The sequence below is a fragment of the Kogia breviceps genome, chromosome 7 (genome assembly GCF_026419965.1).
Source record: "Kogia breviceps isolate mKogBre1 chromosome 7, mKogBre1 haplotype 1, whole genome shotgun sequence".
Taxonomy (NCBI): domain Eukaryota; kingdom Metazoa; phylum Chordata; class Mammalia; order Artiodactyla; family Physeteridae; genus Kogia; species Kogia breviceps.
Window position 1 is genome coordinate 117,682,497 of NC_081316.1, and position 19,153 is coordinate 117,701,649.

At 40.0% G+C, this 19,153-nt stretch overlaps 1 long non-coding RNA gene and 1 other non-coding gene across 2 annotated transcripts in view; both read left to right on the top strand.

Moving 5' to 3' along the window:
* The window catches only part of LOC136794546 (uncharacterized), a 90,905-nt gene that overhangs the window by 32,226 nt on the left and 39,526 nt on the right, over positions 1-19,153 (top strand). Inside the window, exon 2 of the long non-coding RNA XR_010841529.1 lies at positions 12,811-12,911. This is a non-coding gene — a long non-coding RNA (uncharacterized lncRNA). The remainder of the gene's footprint in view (positions 1-12,810; positions 12,912-19,153) is intronic.
* On the top strand, positions 14,573-14,676 carry LOC131760717 (U6 spliceosomal RNA). Its single transcript, XR_009336815.1, has one exon. It is a non-coding gene; the product is annotated as a U6 spliceosomal RNA (small nuclear RNA).

The following is a 19,153-nucleotide window of genomic DNA, read 5'->3' on the forward strand; positions in this document are numbered from 1 at the left end:
ATTGGGACTATCATCTGGATTTTTTTTTTTTTTTTTTTTTTTTTTTTTTACTGTTTTGCTTGAAACAATTTTTTTAACTTTTCTTGTAGAACAGGTCTTCTAGTAATGAATTCTTTCAGATTTTTAATGTCTGAAATAGTTTTTATTTCATACTCATTTTTGAAAGATATTTTCACTGGGTAAAAAAATGTAGGATCAAAGTTTTTTTCTTTCAGTATTTTGAAGTACTCCTGGCTTGTATTGTTATTAATGAATAATCTGTTGTCATCCTTATGACATATGTTCTTTTGTATATAACTGCTAGATTTTCTGCTTATCAGTTTTAAGCAATTTGTCATGGTGTAGTTTTCTTCACATTTCTTGAGCTTAAGATTTGTTGAGATTCCTTGGAGCAGTGGAATTGTAGTTTTCATAAAATTTGGATAATGTATAGTCCTTATTTCTTCCAATATTTTTTCTGTACCTCCCAATCTCTTATTTAACTCTATTTCCTTAATTCAAAGCGGGTGCTGGGCTCTGCTGGGGTTCCTTCCCCGAGCTCTCTCCAGGAAGTAGACTGGGCAATAATAGGGCTAAGCTTGTTTATTTCTCATCACTCAGCAGTCATTGTCCCTTGATGCCTCATATCTAATGTCTTTAGGACCATTATTTCATTATCTGTCTTGATCTTTAGCTGTTTTAGGTGGGAAGTTATATCCAGTTGCTGTTAAGTTCTTCTTGGCTCATTGCTCATGTCTGGAGTGTTCTGGGACATGGACGGAAGTGTGGGGCAGGAGACGACTCTGCCTGGAATGGGTCGTGTCTCAGAATTGCGTGTGTGCTGTTCCCTCTTCAGAGAACACTCTTGCACATACTGTTCACCTAGTTAACTCCTATTAGTCACCTAAGTCTCAATCTACACGTGACTTTGTTTAGAAGCCTGCTCTATGAGCATCTGTCCTTTTGTAACTTCCCCTTTTAGATGATTCTGTGGTAGTCTGTACTTTTAGCTGCACCCACTCATAGTATATTTCTTTTCCTTGTCTTTCTTCACCACAAGGTTATAAGCTCTATGAGGACAGAGACATAGCTGTCTTATTTCCTGCAACAGTGCAAGAGGGTTCCCTTTCTCCTACTGGATCAAAGTAGGTGTTTAGTAAATGTTTTTTCGGCCAGTACATAGGAGAAGATGAAAGCGGTTGTGTGTGGTAGGGGCAATGGTACCTGGTGGGTGATGGGTACGCAGCATAAACATTAATTGTGGCTTGTGTAAACCACGTGGTAGCTGACTGAAATTACTGACCAGACTATGTACAAGCATATTTGAGATATGTACTAAAAAATTCCAGAAAAACTGCAGGGCTGGGGACAAGGGGAATTCTCTAGGGTAATAAGATCTTTCATGGATAGATTTGTGGGTCAGGGAGAGTCAGTAAAATCTAGGTTATCATTATTGTGAGTTTATCTGTCTTTATAGGCTGGTGTGCATGGGGATATACTATGTATATCATTATCATTATATCATAATATATCATTATATACTACGCTATCATGTATCATAATTTATAATGTTATATAGGAGAAATATATATTTTCATTTGTGTGTTGTTTGTTTTAACCCCATGACATAAACTCTGTGAGGTCAGGTGCTTGGTTTTTTGTGTTGTCTGCCCCACCCCTGATTCTAGAGCCATCTTTTTCACATTGCAGTTACTCAATAAATATTGGTTAAATACACGAGTGAGATATTTTTATACTACTTTATTTTTTTTTTTATTTTTTATTTTTTTTTTTGCGGTATGCGGGCCTCTCACTGTTGTGGCCTCTCCCGTTGCGGAGCACAGGCTCCGGACGCGCAGGCGCAGCGGCCATGGCTCACGGGCTCAGTTGCTCCGCGGCACGTGGGATCTTCCCAGACCGGGGCACGAACCCGTGTCTCCTGCATCGGCAGGCGGACTCTCAACCACTGCGCCACCAGGGAAGCCCTTGACTATTTTAATTCTGTTTAAGTAGTATGCTAAACTACCGTTTTTTTCTTTTTTGTTTCTTTTTTTTTAAAACACAATTAAGTGGAAATCAAACTACATTCTCTCTTCATTTTATTATGCCTGTAGGGAGTCTGGCTACTGAGATTAAAACGGCTTAACTAAGGCTCCAATGTCCACCTGGTGGCAGCTTAACTTAATCACAGTCAAATTACCTCAGAGGAAATTAGCAGCTTTCCAAGAGCTGAGCTTGACAACTCAAAGCATGTAGAAGCCCCAGGGCACCCACGTGTCCACGCTGCACCTGGCTCCGGAGACAAGGGCAGCCCCACATTAAGCAGTTGGGAGACATCATTAAGGTTACGACTAACCTGCCTTGCAGGGCAAAAAAATAGCCTGCTGAGAGAAGGCCAAAGTCCTGCGGAAAAACATCACTGCTTTGTTATTTATTACAAATTTCTGGTGATTTCCCTTCCTAAATCAAAAGTAGTAATGGGAGTATTACTGCCTCAACATGCAGGTTGACAGGATAAAGACTACGATACGCACAGGGTTGGGTGTAACAGAAGCAGTGAATGAACAAGGATTTATACGTGCCCAAGAGGTAGAGTTCTAGGGGACAGCCAGGGTCAAGTACAGGGTAGGGTGCTCAGTAGGGAGACTTGAGAGCTGACCCTGGGAGGATCAGAGCTATGGCCAAGAAGGTGTTGACCTGAAGCAGATCGACTGCCAGATATTTTTTCAACAAAGATGGGTTTATTCAAGATGAGTAGAGAATTGCAATTAGGGGGCTGCAACCATGGCGAGCCATGTGCACGTCCCCCCATTTCAAGGGAAGGAGAACCCTTTTATAGGGGAAAAGGAAGCTGGGAGGGCTGGAGTAAACAAAGAGCCCATGGCTTTTCATTGGCTGAGTCCTCACCAGGAAAGAAGTGTCTTTCATCTTCCTGTTGGGCTCTGCTATGGTCACAGGGCATGAGAGCCCGCCCTTCTGGTCTCCCAGTTCTATTTAATTGAGATTTCTGTTTATTAATTTTTTACAAAGGACACCTGAAGATCAGTAATTGGGGAAAGTCTGTGTGGCACTGGTGTTGAGGGCGGAGCAAATAGTTTTCAGGGTAATCTGACTTAGATCAGCAGGATGGCACCTTTCCCTAGAGCTGCCTTTAATGGAAAGCTAAGAACATGTCAGCTCTTGGTACCCGGATGTTGAGTACCACCTGCCCCTCCCTCCGTAGCTATTCTGGCTTATGATGACGGAGTGAGTTCCAGATGGGAAAGGCTTGACTCTATCTAGGTAATACATTTGATGTGTCTATTAGGGCAAAGCAAAAAAAAAAAAAAAAAAAATCAAATACCAGTGTTATTCTTTATCCATTGTTGCTGTCAGGGTTCAGTGCATGAAACAGAAACCACTCTGGGTCTCTTAGGCAGAAAGGGACTTAATATGGAAAATTAGGTGCTTCAAAATAATTGAAATTGCTGCAGAATGGAGTTGAGGGTTGAAATTGTTGAGCTCAAGGGCACAACACTAGAGCTGCAATCCAGGGATCAGAAAGCCACCGTCTTTGTCACAAATGCCTCTTGACACTCGTGGAGCTGGGGACTAGGCACTGGGATGCCAAGTCTGGCTGCCACCACTGCATCGTGATTCTCATATGTTCAGGACGTTACCTGCCAGCATAAACAGCAAAGGATAGCAGCCTCTGTTCACTTCCATCTTCCAAATATCACTCCGGTGGATCCAATGGCTAGAACCTAAGTTGGATGCAGAGTCTGAGAGATTGGGGAGTGTGGGATTTTGTTTTCATTTTAGTATTCATTTCTCTCTGGTGAGGCCAGGACCAGGGTGAAGCAGAGAGGCACCCGGGGGCATGAAATTTACAGAGGTGCTTGCTCTCGGGGTCAGGCAGGTGCAGGTGTTCACCTCATAGTAGTACTGTGATAATTAAATGAGATACATCTTTTACAGAACTGAGTGTAATTTTAACACATGATGAGTGCTCACTAATTGCTGGGTCAGTACCTTTTAGCTCTAGGGAGAAACGGAAAATGACATAACTTTCTCTTCTCATGTGAATGTTCTTCAAAGAATATTTTCCTTCGATGAATCTCTAGCCTTGTGTTATATAGGCTTTTGAGGGTGATGGTCATAAGGCCAGTCTGGCCACTTTTCAGTGAGTCGTGCTGTTTGTGTGTAGCGCCTCTCTAGAATGTATGGGAGTCTGTTACCTTTATCCTAAGCTTTGAGCATTCAGCCACAGGGAAAGATCTTTTTAACATCCTGTCACACCTCCCTAATTCTTCCACACGTAATGGCAGCCTCTGAAAATTATACCTTAGAATGTCATCATTTTTTACTTAATGATTGTTTGAAACATAGATACCCACAGGACAACTTAGGTTGTTTCCATATTTGGCTATTGTGAATAATGCTGTGATGAACATGGGGGTGCAGATAGCTCTTTGATATCATGATTTCATTTCTTTCAGGTATACACCCAGAAATGTAATTGCTGGATCATATAATAAAAATTATCGTAGTTTAATTTTTTTGCGGAACCTCCATACTGTTTTCCACAGTGGCCGCACCAGTTAACATTCCTGCCAACAGTGCTCTAGGGTTCCCTTTTCTCCACACCCTAAGCATCGTTTGTTGTCTCTTGTTTATCGAGGACAGCCATTCTAACAGCTGTGAGGTAATATCTTATCGTGGTTTTGAATTGCATTTCTCTGATCATTAGTGATGTTGAGCATCTTTTCATGCACCTCTCGGCCATTGTATGTCTTATTTGGAAAAATATCTACTCAGGTTTTCAGCCCATTTTAAAATCAGATCATTATTATTATTATTTTTGCTATTGAATTGTATGAGTTCCTTATATATTTTGGATATTAACCCTTTATCAGAGATATGGCTTGCAAATATTTTCTCCCATTCTTTAGGTTGCCTGTTACTTTTGTTGATTGTTTCTTTTGCTCTGTAGAAGCTTTGTAGCTTGATGTAGTCCACTTGTTTATTTTTGCTTTTGTTGTTTGTGCTTTTGGCATCATAGCCAAAAACATTGTTGTAAAGACCAATGTCGTCTAGGAGTTTTATGGTTTCAGGTCTCACATTTAAGCCTTTAATAATCCTTTTTTGGTTAATTTTTGTGGTTGTTCTAAGATAGAAGTCCAATTTCATCCTTTTGCATATGAATATCCAGGTTTCCCAGCACCATTTACTGAAGAACCTTTCCCTTCCCCATTGAGTATCCTTGGCTTCTTTGTCAAATATTAGTTGACTGTATATGTGTGGGTTTATTCCTGGGCTTTGATCCTGTTCCACTGGTTAATGTGTCTTTTTGCAAGTAACATCCTGTTTTTATTATTACAACCTTATAGTAAAGTTTGAAATAAGGAAGTATAATGCCTCCAACTTTGATCTTTTTTAAAAAAGATTACTTTGGCTATTCAGGGTCTTTTGTAGTTCCATGTGAATTTTAAGATCGTTTCTTCTATTTCTGTGAAAAATGCCATTGGAATTTTGTTAGGGATTGCATCAAATCTATAGATGGCTTTGAATAGTCATATAATCACTTTGAAAAATTATTTGTCATTATCTCTTCATGTTAAATATGTATATCTTATAACCACCAAGTTCTTGCCTAACAAAATATATGTAAAGAATAATCATAATTGCCCTTGTAACAATTAAAAGACAGAGAAAACCAGAGTTCCACTGAAAGTAAAATAGATAGATTTGGTATGTTCATATAATAAACTTCTACATGTCTATGAAAATGAATTACTATTGTACGTAATAAAATATATAATTCTTATAAATACAATGTTATCAAAAGAATCCAATCCTGAAAGGACCCATTCTGTGTTATTTCATTTATGTAATGTTTAAAAATAGGCAGTATAAAGTTATGGTGTCAGAATAGTACTTATCTTCGGGGAGGAGAAACAGACAGTGATTCAGAGCAGGCATGAGGGGGCTTTTGGGGTGCTGCTAACATTACATGAATGTGTTCTCTTTATGACATTTCATGAAGCTTAAGATTTGTGGTCTTTTGTGTATGTTTGTTACATTCCAGTAAAAATGTAAAAAAAAAAAAAAAAAAAGAAAAAAAAATGTAAGGAAAGGACCTCAATAGAAAAGAAAAAAACCAAAGTGGTATTTTGTTATTAGATATCATTTTTTATGTTAAAATTAAACAATACTTACAAAGTTCAACTATAACGGTAAGGCTATTTTAATGACTAGAAAGCAGCATTTATTTGCATATCAGCATGATATTTGCATTTTTGCCCCATTGACCTATTTTCTCCTCTATTAACAAGTCTCTGAAACATGAAGGTAAGTAGTTAAGATGATCTATATATATATTTTTCAACGTTTTTATTGGAGTATATTTGCTTTACAATGGTGTGTTAGTTTCTGCTGTATAACAAAGTGAATAAGCTCTACGTATACATATATCCCCATATCCCCTCCCTCTTGCGTCTCCCTCCCACCCTCCCTATCCCACCACTCTAGGTGGTCACAAAGCACTGAGCTGATCTCCCTGTGCTGTGCAGCTGCTTCCTACTAGCTATCTATTTTACATTTGGTAGTGTGTATGTCCATGTCACTCTCTCACTTCGTCCCAGCTTACCTTCCCCCTTCCCTGTGTCCTCAGGTTCATTCTCTGTGTCTGCGTCTTTATTCCTGTCCTGCCCCTGGGTTCTTCAGAACCATTTTTTTGGTTTGTTTTAGATTCCCTATATATATGTGTTAGCATATGGTATTTGTTTTTCTCTTTCTGACTTACTTCACTTTGTATGACAGACTCTAGGTCCATCCACCTCACTACAAATAACTGAATTTTGTTTCTTTTTATGGCTTAGTAATATTCCATTGTATGTATGCGCCACATCTTCTTTATCCATTCATCTGTCGATGGACACTTAGGTTGCTTCCATGTCCTGGCTATTGTAAATAGTGCTGCAATGAACATTGTGGTACATGTCTCTTTTTGAATTATGGTTTTCTCAGGGTATATACGCAGTAGTGGGATCGCTGGGTCATATGGTAGTTCTATTTTTAGTTTTTTAAGGAACCTCCATACTGTTCTCCATAGTGGCTGTATCAATTTACATTTCCACCCACAGTGCAAGACTATACTACAAAGCTACAGTAATCAAGTCATCATGGTACTGGCACAAAAACAGAAATACAGCTCAATGGAACAGGATAGAAAGCCCAGAGATCAACCCACGCACATATAGTCACCTTATCTTTGATAAAGGAGGCAAGAATATACAATGGAGAAAAGACAGCCTTTTCAATAAGTGGTGCTGGGAAAACTGGACAGCTACATGTGAAAGAATGAAACTAGAATACTCCCTAACACCATACACAAAAATAAACTCAGAATGGATTAAAGACCTAAATGTAAGGCCAGACACTATCAAACTCTTAGAGGAAAACATAGGCAGAACACTCTATGACATAAATCACAGCAAGATCCTTTTGACCCACCTCCTAGAGAAAGGGAAATAAAACAAAAATAAACAAATGGGACCTAATGAAACTTAAAAGCTTTTGCACAGCAAAGGAAACCATAAACAAGATGAAAAGACAACCCTCAGAAAATATTTGCAAACGAAGCAACTGACAAAGGATTAATCTCCAAAATATACAATCAGCTCATGCAGCTTAATATCAAAAAAACAAATAACCCAATCCAAAAATGGGCAGAAGACCTAAATAGACATTTCTCCAAAGAAGATATACAGATTGCCAACAAACACATGAAAGGATGCTCGACATCACTAATCATTAGAAAAATGCAAATCAAAAATACATGAGGTATCACTTCACAGTGGTTAGAATGGCCATCATCAAAAAATCTACAAACAATAAATGCTGAAGAGGGTGTGGATCTATATGTTTTTAAACTGCTCACCTTGCAGTTTCAAGATGGTGGGAATGCTTTCAACTGACGTCTGTGCAAAATCTAGTGACTGCCATCCCACAAGTTACTGCATCTGTTTGTGTGCAGGGCACTGAAAACTGACATAAAATATATTTGCATGTACATACCATTTTCTTAAATATATGCAGCTACCTCTCTCTCTCTCTCTCTCTCTCTCTCTCTCTCTCTCTATCATCTATCTATATCTATCTATCTACCTATCTACCTATCTATCTATCTATCTATCTATCTAATCTATCTATCCATCCATCTACCATCTATCTATATACATCTATCATCTAGCTAGCTAGCTAGCTAGCTAGCTAGCTACGTACCTACCTATCTATCTTTCTGTCTATCATTTGGATCAAATATGTCGAGTACCCTCCTCCCCCCCGAAACCTGGCAGGACACAGTCTGGAACCCCCAGACTGTTTGTTTCCTTCAGTTCTCACATTCTGCCTGCCTAATTGTAAGATGGTGGTTGGAGGCCTAACTCATCTCCTGGGGGTAGGTTGTCTCCCTGCTTCTGAGGGTTAGCCTGCCAAGAAGGCAACCAAACCTTTGCTGGCCTCTGGGCAAAAGCTCCTATTTTCCTTTGTGTGTAGAAGGCATGGCAGATGCTTGATTCTTCTGTACACCTCCGTGGTCCCTCCTGAGGTGGGGCAATGGAGGTGGCTGTGGATGTGGAGTTAGTCTGCTGGGGAAGCGTGGAAAGCAGAGCCTTTTGCTGTTTCACACCCACCTTCGTGCCTGCGACACAGAAAAACAGTAACAAGAATGTCTCCACAGCCTTCATGGAAGCCAAAGTGTTGAGTGAAATTGTTGCTTTCTGTTTGCAAAGGCAGGCTTTTCACTTCTCACCTCACTTAAAACGGGTGTGACAAGAATTTGGCACAAGCGCTCCCACCCTTCTCCCTGAAACACTCTTGACACCACAGCCTCCCTGTGCTCCTTTTACCCCTCAGGTTCTCAGGATTCTTTGCTGATTCCTCTGCTTTTCCCTAACCTTTAAATATTAGCATTCCTTTAAGCTCTATCATAACCCTCTTGGCTCACTCTACATACTTTCTCCCTGGGTAATCTCATCCATTTCCATGGTTTTAAATATCACGTATATGTCCACAACGCCAAATTATATATCCAAGCTCACTATCTTGTTCTGAGCATCCAAAGAAACTGACACTGTCAGAGGAATATGAGCTCACAAGAGTAAGCGATCATCTGAGTTATATAAAGATTAAAAAGAAAGATGCACAATATGGTACCTATTCTAGAGGAATAATTAATGGAGTGGAACAAACAATTTAAAATAAGAAGTGTTTTCAAAGAAATAAAGATACTGAAAATAGGAAGCATAAATAAGCAGTCGTTAAGAAAAGCCAGAGTGGCATTAGTGGTTATTTCTCTGGCAGAGTTGTGGACGGGGCTAAAGAATCTCCTCCAAGATGAAGGGGGACTTAGGTGAGGCCCCAAGAGAATGGTGTAACCTCATGCAATAAGATCACCTTGACAACAAAAGACCGCAGATCGGAGGAGAAGCAGCCCATGATCGGAGACACCCCTGCCCACTTTAAGTCAAAATCTCCTCTCTACACCCCCTGCTGCTGCCTTCTTTCCTGAACAAGACAGGTAAGAGTAGGGCTTCCTGCAGTTTGCCCCCAGATGGGCATCTGAGGACAGGAGAACCAGCAAGAGGAGAAGGAAGGAGAGACAAAGAGGGCAAGAGTGAGAGTCCTGCCTGGACACTGGAGAGAAAATATGCGTGGGACTATAAAAACAACATCTGAACTTGACAGGATATTCTCCTGAATGAGACTGAGATTTTAATAAATGGATGAGTGTGAGATAACAGAGAATACCTATATCGGTCTCTGCCCCTGGTTCCCAGCACAGAACTCCTGAAACACTTATAATTTCCCAGGTAATAAAAGCATCTTTTGTTCTAATGAGGCGACTCTAGCTGGGTTCCTGGATGGGGACTGGTCACCAGAAAGACCAAACTGTGATTAGAAGCTTGAAATTTTCAGCCCGAACACCCATCCTCCAGAGAGGGGAGAGGGGCTGGAAACGGAGTGATGACGTCTCCACAAAGTCCCCAAAGTGTGGGGTCGAGGAGCTTCCCGGTGGGTGAACACACCCCCAGGCGGAGAGTGATGCACCTCAGCTCCTCAGGGACAGACCTCCTGGGTCAGCACCCTCCTAGACCTCACCCGGTGTATCTGTTCATCTGGCTGTTCATCTGCATCCTTTATCGTATCCTTTAATAAACTGGTAAATGTGTCTCCATGAGTTCTGTGTACCACTCTAGCAAACTAATCACATCCAAGGAGGAGGTTGTTGGAACCTTCAGTCTATAGCAGTTTGGTCAAAAGCACAGATTGTAGGAGAAGCAGCCCACAGTTGGGCTTGTGACTGGCATCTGACGTGTGTGTGTGTGTGTGTGTGTGTGTGTGTGTGTGTGTGTGTGTGTGTGTGCGTGTGATGGGGAGTCTTGTGGGACTGAGATCTTAACGTGCGGATCCTAATGCTATCTCCAGGTAGAGAGTGTCAGAACTGAGTTAAATCGTAGGACAACCAGATAGTGTCACAGAGAATTGCTTGTCGTGGGGAAAAACCTCTATACATTCACTGACCAGAAGTGTCAGGAGTGAAGGGTTCTGGGGGAATAGCAAAGGAGACACACAGGAGGGAAAGACTGAGTTTTTCCATTTTAATGAGATTATGGAAATAATTAGACTGGACTAAAATTTAAATAGAAATAGATTGGAAAGAAAACGAGATGAGTGCTCTAGGCAGATTGCATGTTCAATGCCAAGAAAAGTGCAAAAGCAATTTTGAGAACAAAACATATTTTGTGCTGTACCTAACTGAATTGAGAACCAATTATTTATTGACCACCAGACCTGTAAAAATGGTTGTCTAGGTGTTAGAGATAGAGCAGTGCGTAATTCTGACAAAAATCCCTCCCCTCAGGGAGCTTACTTTCTGGGGGTAATCAAGCAGTTAGATGTGGTACCTACTGAGGAATGTCCAGGCCTGTCTCAGGCTCTAGAGCATCACTGTTCGGTGGAACTTTCTGGAAGAGTTCTATATCTGCGCAGTCCAGTAGCTACCTGTGGCAAGCATGACTGAGGAACTCTCAAGTGCTATTTAATTTTAACTCTTTTAAATTTAAATAGCTGCCTGTGTCCAGTGGCTATCATATTGGACAGCGCAGCTCTAAGTTTTAGTGAAATTGGACAATCAACTTTTATTGAAAGCCCCCTTACTAACCAGGACTCGGAAACCAATCCATATGACTGTTCCATGGACACTTCTTTAAGAATAAAGAGTTTAATAAATATCAATTAGAGATACCCTATTATTTGTGTTATTTAGGACATTGATATCATTACTGGTTATATTCCATCACTTGATGATTCATGGACTGAGGATGGGGGTGGACTAAAACTTCCCTCACTTATGGGTTCTGGCCATGTCTCTGCTTCCAGAATTCATTACCTTGTTCTTAGCTGGACACTGTCCTTCCTATAATTGGTGCTTATTTGGAAATGAAGTTTTCAGGAAAATATCTCAATTACCATTTTACACTTAATATGAGACATGTAAGGAAAGAGATAGTCCCTTTTGCCTCACAAATCACCATGAGGTTTTGGAACTTTGAGGGCTTTCTACCTTTGTTGGAGCATGAGGTCACATACGTAGCAGTAGGTCCTTGAAGACAAAAATAGAGCGGCTATTTAGACTTCATGAACATGTTTGATTCTCTCAAGAATAAACGGGGGAGGGTCATGGAGAATTGAAAATAACTACATGATAGAGTTGTTCAGGAGCTTGGTGGCATCAGGCCAACATCTCTGTGAATCTCTTGACCTTTGCTTCATGTTTGTCATTTCATGGTTAGCAGATGGCTGCTGGGGATCCAGACATCATGTCCAACATTCAAGGGAGGAAAGCATGGGAAAGGGGGAAAGGCTTTGTCAGGTACATCCATTCCATCCCCCCAAAAAAACATAATGTCTCCCAGGAACGTCCTGCATGTGTGTCATTAGCCACCCAGACGCTATGAGCTTTCAGGGAGGATGTATGTAGCCTGCATGTAGCCTGACACAGTGACACCCCGAAGAAAATCAAAGTTCAGTCAGCAAAGAAGAAGGGGGAAGTGAGCATTGAACAAGCGACTAACAGTACCTAACACAGTAGGGATTCAACTTATTTTTCTTTATATAGTGAACCTGTTTCTCAGAAGAGAAAAAGCCATTACTAATTTTTCACAACAATCTTTAAATTACAGGTCTCTCAGTCCATGGGATTGAAATGAAACAAATACTAGCAATAGACCCATGCCAGTCTCAGAATCACTTTTTTATTTCCATGAATAGTGCTGATGTGTTGAGCTCATTTCAGTAGCTGGGTGCTTCCTACCCTAATAGGAGCATTGTCCCAGGAGCCTCCTCAGCTATGTATGCAAATACATTCCTGTCAAATCCTAACATCAGTTTGACATACATGCTTCAACATGGTTGAATTCCTGTGGAAATTATTCAGGTGAAGAACAGGGCGGATGGAATGGCACCAAACAAATACAGGAAAGAGCTGAGACAGTAAAGAAATAACAAGTCAGCAAGCATAATAAGTCATGGAGAGATTGGCTGGAGAGAAGGAAGGGGCCATGTCATGCACGGTCTTGGAGGTCAGTGGTAAGGAGCGAAGATGTTATTCTAAGCTCAGTAAGAAGCTGTTGAGGTACTGAGTTCAAACGGAGTGCACGCCTGGTTTACTAACATCACTAGTGCAGTCTTCCATGGGAAAAACAATTTAAATGTGTTCAAATGTCTTTTGTTTAGTTGAATAAGCAATTTTTCAATTTCAATGTATTCAATGAATTGCTTTGATAGGCATCTCCTGTATGTCACACATCCAAGGAGGAAACGCACAGAGGGGGCTCTCCGTAGACTTCTCTCTTCCCACTGCACACAGCTGCAGAGTTCTCTGCCAAGTAAGTATCCCTTTCATGGGTTCTAGTTTCTCTTTTGTACTCTTATGCCATTATGTATGAGTTTCATTATGCATGTGCTTCCCAAATAACTGGACCTATCATGTCTGTTAAAGAAACCAATGGACATTCTGACTCTTGGAAATGATTACTTTTGCTTAAGAAAATGTTCGGCTCCTGTAGGGGTAGGTAATATGGTAGATGGGGTTAGAGTAGATGGGAAGGTAAGTCAGGGGTCAATTCAGTAGTCTAAGTGAGAGAGCACGGGTGCTTGGGTGAGATTGGTGCTAATGGACACGAAGAACCATGGGTGACTTGAGGTGTATTTTGGAGGAAAAAGTTGAATTAACTATGGATTCAGTTAAGGAAGGCATACAGAGAGAATAATCAAGTATAGCTTCCAGAGTGCTGGCAGAGTACTGGTTGCATACTAGTAAGGCTTATTGCATGAATGAGAAAAAAGAGGTATGATAGTCACGACAGGTACAGTGCTCTCCAGTTTTAAAATATTTGAACCTACATCTTAAGATATGGTAGGACAGGGTTTATTGTTTTACCTTCTTTGCAGAACATGGAAACAGAGGCTCACCGCCTCATAGTTCTGCTTTGCCAATCTGGAGACTGGTCAGAGGCAAAAGATGTGATGTGGGAAAGAGAGAGGACACACGCTAAGAGGTCAGATGAATCTTAGAGAAGAGGAAATTAGAAGGCGGCGAGTTGTGCGGGGGTGGGGAAGAGACCTGGCGTAGCTGGGACCTGCGGGAGCTACGGGGAGGCACAGTGCGCTCTGAGTGGCGTGGGTGTAGGTGAGGGTTGGATCTCCTTTTGATGTGCTCGAAGAGATGTAAGGAAAAGATTATTTTGTTTTGCTTTTTTGGTGGGGGTTTGTATTGACTTTTGATGGGTGAGGTATTTCTGCTTCTGTGTGATTCCAGGTAGAGGCTGAGTTCAGGAAGATCCCAGCTTTCATGCTGTTCATATCGTTTTGTTGCCTTGAGCACACATGTGAAATGGAACTTGAATGAAGGCTGATTTGGAAAGCAGAGCATGATTTGGGGGCAGTGAGAAAATGCGTTTGACCAGTTTTATGTTAAACTTTGTGAAAGACAGGTTGGACAGGTCCATTGGATACAGGTTATAGAGGGCCTGGGAAAAAATGTGAATGGAAATCCTTACTAGCCAGATGTGCTGTAAATGCTCTGTCCTGCTGAAAAAAATTTTTAGAAATATAGAAAATTATTAAGATGATAAATATTCATAGTACCATCAAGTGGAAAAGAACTTTTACTATTTTAGGGTGTTTCTTCTAGCCTTTTATATGGGTGCATGTATAAACGTGTGTAAAAACTTCATAATGTTCTAAAAATTGAAATTATAATATACGTAACATTTTACAACATATTTAAAGTGCTCGGTGGACACTTTCATATTAAATAATCTTCTCAAAATAATTGCTGAGGGCAACACAGTAGTTCATCATATGGGTGAACCATGAGTTATTTAACCCTTTCCTTACAGACTTTTATTTTAGCTATTCTGCCATTCCTCTAGTGAATCTTATCATTTGCTATTTCTTTTTTAGCCATTATAAATGGCGCTAACTTGCTACTTGATAAATTTTTCAGAATTAGAATCTTTTACTGGTCAGAGGTAGGTGGACACTGGTGCCCACTTTGGCAGCACGTCTACTAAAATTGGAACAATACAGAGATTAGCATGGCTCTTGTGCAAGGATGACATGCCCATTCGTGAAATGTTCTGTATATTTGGATGTTCACTAGATGGTGATCATTTCACAGTTTATACAAACGTCAAATCACCATGTGTTGTAGCTGAAACTCATGTAATGTTGTGTGTCAATTATACCTTAATTTTAAAAAAGTAATGGACACTTTTAGAGCCCTTGGTAGATGTTGCCCAATGGCCGTCTAGCTTTGAACCCCTTCGGATGCCTTTTAGCAAATGATTGGATTTCCTATTTCACTGTCTCCTCCCCAATACTGGGAATTAACTTTTAAAACATGAAAACTATCTCATGGTTTTCATTTGCATGTCTTTGGTTCCTAGAGAGGCCATTGGCTATTTTTCTTTCAAAACTTACATTCATGTGTTCCGTTTATATCTTTCTGTTCTGTCTTCGTCACTTAAGACAGCTTGGACCCAAAACAGAGCGGTAACTAAATGAATATGTTTACGATTGACTGCAAATCCATTGGACTACCACCCAGGAACCAGTAATGCATACAGTTTTTGTGGTTCCTCTGCTATCCATCTTCCCAAATTGAATGATTTCTCCTATGAGATGCAGTATTCAGAGAAAATGTGATTTTTTTCCCCTACTCCCTGTAATCCTAAGAGACATTCTCTCAGTTGAAATTTTCTCTCTTCATTTGCACTGTTCTTCATACATCATTAGTGGAGCTGTTGCGTTATGGGAGGGCCGTGTCTGGTCTGCATATTTATTGAACTCTAATTGTGTGCCTAAATGAATATGCCAGCCATGCAACTACCAATGTAAGTCTTAAAAATAATAATTCGCATAACTAGCCGACAGGAAGGCTTGAGCTATTATTTAAGTTCATATATAACATTACATCGTCAAGTGTTAATTTATCCTCTGTTCTTTCCAGAATGATTGAGCTGTTTGGTAGTTTTATTTATGACTCATGCTTAGATCCGTTTTCCAGTGCTGATAATATTGAGATAATGGGGATTTATAGTTCACCCTGACAAGAGGCCATAAAACAAATGGCTGGATGTTTTCTCTATTGCTACAGGCGCAATTTGTATCATAAAGTACTTAATAATTGTTATTAATGAACGCTCTGTGGTTGGTGTATAGACACAGCTGGGAATCACATCTGTTATCAGACAGCCTGTGTTGAGTAAAGCGCAAACACTGCAGGGAACTAATAGCTACAAAAGGAAATGACATCACAGAGCCATAGGAAGTGCCATAGACATTAGCTGCACTGAGACAGAAGAGAATTAGGATAGAGTTTAGGAGAAATGACAGAATTTGGCTCTTTTTGAAAATTTTCTTTCATGTGGATCACAAATATCTTCAATTGTGAGCCTGAGTTCCAGGGTCAATCCATATATTATAGACGAGTAAAGAATATATCTTAGTTTTCAGATAAAAACGAATAAAAATAGACCAAATTCAGCTTACCAACTTACCCTTCCAGGCTAATCTTCGGCTGCGCCTCTTGAAACACGCCGATGTCCCATCCAAACTGGGTTATTTGCCTTTGTTTTTGCAGGCTTACGCTTTCCTGCCTGTGTGCTTTTCCTTATGTTGTTACCTCTATTTGAGTCCATTTCCCTCAAACTATTTCAAAAGAAAAAGAACTTTCTTTCTTTGACTTTTCTTCCTTCCTTCCCCCCTTTCTTTTTCATTTTTCCTCTCCCCTCTCCTCTCCTTCCCTCCCTCCTTCCTTTCGTCTCTCCCTCCCTTCCTTCCTTCTTTCTCTTCCTCTGTCTTTTTTTCCCTTACCTGTCCACATGATCAACTTTCATTGTTTTCATTCACCATTGGCAGACATATGAATATATTTTCATATGTGTCATTTGATTATATGTAGTCTTACAAAATAGGTTTTGCTTTGGGTGCCTGTTTTTTTTTTTTTAATTTAAGGAAATCATCCTAAATTATAGACCTCATCTTACTTCTTTAACTTAGCAATGCAGTGCCAACCATGGGGCCCCGTGAACATCTAGTCCATTCTTTCTAAAGTTTCCTAAAACTCCGTGTGTATCCACCAGACCTGATCTGTCCCCTCGGTTGGTGACGGACACTCAGATTGCTCTGAATCCCTATCACAATAAGCGAGGTGATGATGGACATTTTTCTGTATGTTGCTTGTGGGTCTATGGAAGAATTCGCTACATTCCTGGGAGTGTAATTGCTGGGTCACGACGTGTGTGTAAACTTGGTTTGAGTAAATGCCCACAGGTAGCTCTCGAGAATGCTTCACCATTCTTCTCTCTGCAGGAGTACAAGTTGGTTCTTATATCCCTGTGTTCCACCAATAGTTGGGATTGCCCAGTTTTACATTTTATCCACGTTAACAGAGGTACAATGATATTTCATGATAGTTTTCCTTTGTGCCTGTGATTCCCACTCAGAGTGAACATCTCTTGACTGGCTTATTAGTTCTTGCGGTTCATTCTGTTTTAATCACCTGTTCATATTTTTGCCCGTTTTTTTCTCTTGGGTTATCTGTCTCTTGTGGACTTAAAGGAATTTCTTGTATATTTGTACATTGTCAGTTTTAGATATTGCAAACATTTTCTTACAATCTGTCATTTCTCTGTTAACGCTATCCATATTCTTCTCTATTAAACAAAAATAATTAGTTTTGATGTAATTATACTTAACGCACTTATGCCTGAGGATTTCTGCTTTTCAAGTATTTTAAAAAGAATTCTTCCCCACCTCTAAATCACAACTATCAATTCTGACACTTTCTTCTATTGATTTTCTATTTTATCTTTCATTAATCTATCTGGATTCTACCTTTATATGTGATGCTATTTAGGGATACAATTTTAGTTTCTCCTTAATATTATATATAAAACAACCCACCCTTTCACCTGTGATTCATGGTGCTGTATTTCTGTATTTATCATATATTAAATTCTCACCTATACATGGTCTTCTCTGAGTTTGCTCTTTTGTTCCATCGGCCTATTTGCCTATCAGTTCTCACATCAATAGCTGCTTCCTTTATTACTCTATGTTAGGACAGGCAGTCTCCCACGGGCACTGAGCATCCCTGAACGTTCCTGCTGAGTGTGCCAGACCGCAGGGCTTCTTTATCCCCAAACCGAGCAGCTCCTGTAGCTGTCACATAGGCAGCCAGGTAGGTACGCGGCCATAGCATGTCTACTTCTCACTCCTTGGTGGAGGAGATGGGGAAGAGAGAGGGAGAGACTGTCTTCTTTGCTGCTTATGACAGAAGGTGCCATAACCACCTGGCTGGGGCTGTTTGGACCGCCGTTGTGCACCATTTTATCGCTCCTACTGCTAAATGTATAATAAGTATTGATGTTTTACATGCTTGTGCTATGAACCCTCATAAAATTCAAGGGGGATTGTCCCATGGAAAGAGTCACTTTTAGAGAAATGATAGTTGATACAACAGACCGCCAATGAGGCTTCCAGTTGCCCCCATGTTATACAACAGAAACGATACAGAATTCCAGGAAGTGAAAAGGAAATCACAGTCTTGCTGTCTGTAAACCCCAAGGGCCCTTTTGAACTACAAGTATCTGCTACTGATAACTGTGCTGACTGAAGCTAATATTGGTGTATGTTCTGGCAACACATGAATATGTACTCTGCTGTTTGGGGATGTGATATTCATTAATACCAATTATGTCGAGTTTGTTGATACTGCTGTTCAAGTCCTCTTTATGCTGACTAATTTTCTGTCTGTCTTGTCTATCAATTACTGATCGAGGAGTATTGAAACCTCTTATCGTAATTGTGGATTTGTCTGTTTCTCATTTCAGTTGTTTTTGCTTCATATATTTTGAATCTGTTATTAGACGCAGACACACTTAAAATTGCTATTTTTACATGAATGAATCACTTTATCCTGACTTGCTACCTCTGGCGGGAATACTTGTTATGAAGTCTGCCTCCTCTCACGTTGCCTCAGCCTTCCCAGCTTGCTTACAGTTAATGTTTATATGACATAACTGCTCCCGTCTTCCACTTTTAACTTACCCAGGTCTTCATATTTAAGGGGGGTTTCTTGCATATCACATTTAACTATTTTTCTGAAGTCCAGTTTGAGAATCTTTGACTTAAATAGGAACGTATAGACCAAGAGTCAACAAATCATTTCTGTAAAGGGCCAGTTGGTAAATATTTTAGGCTTTTGAAGCATATGGGCTTTGCTGAAAATGCACAACTCTCCTGTTATAACATGGAATTAGAATATTTTTAAGTTTCCATGTTACCTCCATTTTTTTTTTTTTTTTTTTTTTTTTTACTAATTAGGTAAAAAAAACCCTGTGTTTTCATTAGTGATTGCTGTATGGTTTATAATATACATCTTTACCTTTTCACAGTATACCTTTAAAATGATACTGTAACACTTTACAGATTAAGATTCCTAAATACTTTTTCCACCCAGTCATTTGTGCTATTTTTTTGTCACATATTTGCCTCTATTTATAAGTACTATAATGCACACTCATTACTTTTTCCCTAGCTTTATTGAGGTAAAATGGCA